Source organism: Pinus tabuliformis, chromosome 2_1, assembly GCF_031772625.1.
Source record: "Pinus tabuliformis cultivar Carrire ecotype Pingquan chromosome 2_1, CPIR1, whole genome shotgun sequence".
In the NCBI taxonomy this organism is placed as follows: Eukaryota; Viridiplantae; Streptophyta; class Pinopsida; order Pinales; family Pinaceae; genus Pinus; species Pinus tabuliformis.
In genome coordinates, this window is record NC_142299.1 from 184,866,647 (window position 1) to 184,870,259 (window position 3,613).

Below are 3,613 nucleotides of genomic sequence, written 5' to 3' on the forward strand. Positions count from 1 at the left end.
CAATTACAATCTTCTACTCGATCGGAGTTAGACCTATGTTATGCATGTTGTAGCCTCCTCCCTATTCCGCGCGATTCATCTTCCTCATCAAGGGAATATTGTCATTATCGACCAGTTGTCCTTCTTTGCCTCTTCCTCCTCGGATGGTAATGTTTTGTACGTCAAGCACACTGGTTCTCCCTATGAGAGTGTGGGGACAGATCTTTTTAAAGATTCTGCCTTAATGGGAATTTTTCTGCTCCCACCTCCTCATGTTGCCTTTGTCAACATGGTCTCGATCAAATCTAATCCTTGGGTCATACCTTCACCATATCTTTTTGATACCTGGGGCGAGGTTATGCCACTTAGTCCTGCCAAAAGCAATTACGTGGAAATTGTTTCGGCCTCAGGTTTCGCATCCTCTGATTCTCCTGTTTCAAAGACCTCTCTAGATACGTCTTCTCAATCCCCTTTGCTTGGTGCTTTGGAATCTCTTGATCCCTTGGCCGAGACTTTTCTTGCTGACGAAGGTTTCATGGAAGTAATGACTCTCTAGGAACCACCTTGGAACAATACTCATTATCGTTCCTCGTTCCTGCCTCGCTTGACAGTCATGTCTACGTGTTTTGAGTAGTTCTCTTCTCAATTGTATATTGATGTGTTAGTTTATCCTGATTTGATCAACATCTCTCAACTGAGGGCACCTTTATCTCGTCACGGATTCCGTATTTTTCTCCCTCCCATAGTTTTTACCGATTTCCCATTATTGCAATGGGGTTGCCATCTGACTCGTAGCCCTCCCTCGCCTAGGGGACATGGGGGCAAAGCCTTATATGAGTTCTACTCTATTATTTGACTGAGTTGATGCTTACTCGTCATGGAAACGATAAAACTCCGATTTTCATCTGTGTTGATTGATTACCCAAGTCTTAGCATGGACTCTTTCAAGAAATCTTATGCTTAGGGCATCTTGCATGGTTACTTGTTTTCATTAGTGTGTCATTCATTTTTGTGCAGTATGGTTTGGTGTGTTAGTTTTCAAATAGATTTCTTGTTTACTATGTTTTCCTTACTTTGCAGATGTCTGTGACTCCCCACATCGGTTTTGCTAACAGTGCTTGCCATAGTACCTGGAACCTATCCTCCATGGTGTGGGCTATTTATGACCCTCACAATGAGTTGATTGATCTTCAAGGTATCTTTTTAGGTAATACAACTAATAACATTGCTGAATACACTGCGGTCATCGAACTGTTGTCGGAATCTCTTGCTCTTGACATTCGAGAGTTGGTTTTCAACCTCAATTCACGGCTTTTCGTCCTTCAGCTCAACAGGTAATATTCCATCAAAAACCCTCAAATATTGAGAATGTATCTCCGTATTCGTCTACTGGAAAGGCAGTTTGATTATATTACATATCATCATATTCTTAGATGCATGAATACATTGACAGATGCATTAGCTAATTACGTGTTGGATAGACATTTACGAAACATGTGAAAATATAAAACAAATCATTTGTACCATAGTAAGCAAGAAAATACAGCATATATATATATATATATATATATATATATATATATATATATATATATATATAGATGGTGATAATGTTTGATACATAAAAACCCCAAAAACTAATATGTGTGTCCAAAATAACATCAGCGGCTCAAAGGCTTCATATATCTGTGGCACGGAGGCCTCAAAAAAATGTAAATGTTGGACCTAGGAACTAATCATCATGGCAATTTTGGTAGCATGACACGGCTTGTGCAACACGAGTCAGCAATCGGTGGCTCTAATCTGATACTCCCACCGTGTGTCTCTAGTACTGGCGAGGAATGTCTCCCACCCGAGAATACTTTGGGATACCACGAGTCAACCCCTCAAGGTTCCTCGTGATCTCCTCATTGTCACTCCCCTCCTGATAAGGAGTGAAGACATTAATCTGGCGGGTGACGCACCTGGTTATTGGGGACATCCCAGCACGACGCTTTAACAAAGCGAAATGTTATAAACACATATATATCAAAAACAATTAAAAATTTGATTTTTTACCTTCATCGTAAAAATCCTCTCCATCTGGTAGTGGCATGTCCGGATCTCCACGGAAGTCGGTGCCACTATATGGCTAGTCCTCCACGACGATCTTTTGTCATCGTATCCATGAAAAGAAGGCAGGCTTGTACGACATGTGCTGGCCCCCAGTGATCCTGGGCATCAAATGACTCTAGCGGGCCATCCACAGGTCGTGTGGCATGGGAGGATCTACCTTAGTCAACTGGTACTGGAAAAATGACACCTGTTCCAAGAAAAAGGTCACTAGTACGGATCCGAAGCAAAATTGCTTCAAATTCCCCACGTTAGCTTTGGTCAACTAGCGTTTTATGTTGATATTCATGGCCTCTACCTAGTTGAAGATCGTCAGTGTTGTGCAGTGGATGGAATATAGGAATTTTGACTTGTTAGTCTCATGCACTACTTGGGACCCCACCACTCTATGGATAGTCAACACTAGCACTCTCAGTGTCAGATCTCGAATGGTGGAAATCTCAATCTTTCCACTCTTGGATTTGAGGGCTTTAGGGCAATGTTTGGTGAGAAACATGGATATGCTTGCCCCAATCGGTCGTGACCCATATAGGTTGATTGGTTCCCCTCTTCGGGACAGTCATGTGCATTGTGATGAAATATATGTCTGAAGTTTCTAACTCCAGCTCTTGGTCACCAACGACAAATATTTCTTGATTTATGTCTCAGAGACTAATCAGGTACTGAAGCAACTCAAGTTGGGCCCGCATCCCTGGCATGAAAAATAATTTGAGGAGCCCGCAGGCCCTCAAAGCGTCTAGGCAATTTGGATCATTTAGTGCCTAAGTGTCCACATCCTCAGCCTCACGTTCTTTCCAGTCTACCATTTTCGGTGATTCTTTCCTGCAAAAACCATAGATTTAAGTCAATAATCATTTTTGACCCGTAAATTTCAAATTCCAACAATTTTTTTTAGGGGAAATAGGTTTTTTCCCTATTCACGGTGTCGGCCTGCCTATTTTAAAAACATTTGCACCGACAGCGTGATAGGCCGTGTTAATTACCCTCAGCCGGCGCGATTTCATGCCCAGAAGTCGCGCCGACTGAGGGAATTTTTTTTTTAACAAATCCTCCCTCAAAAAACCCAAAAATGGTTAAAGAAAGGAATAAATGGTATGAAAATGAAGCTTAGGGCTTTGGATCTTACCTGTAACTGGGGGCTCGGCAAATGACCTCCTGGATCTCCCGCAATCTGCTCTGGAACAATTAGGGCAAAAGTGAGTAAAAAGTCCTTCACAGCAAGGTAAAATAGTAATGGTAAAAGATATTTACTTTAACTCCTTTTTATTAAATTTTTCATGAAATATTAGGTTTTTGTAAATATTTTGACCTATTTTTCCTCGAGAATTGGATAATGCACTTTACCTTTTTGCGCAGCGACAGGTAATGGATGTTCGACGATGATGTTGAGTCATGTTTCAGCTCTTTCTCGACTCATAAAAACTCATATGAAAAGATTGACGATTATTTTTCCCTTTTGACTCGTAAAAGAGAATAAAATGGGGGGGGGGGTCCGCTTTCAACCTCTTTTCCAACCCTTTAA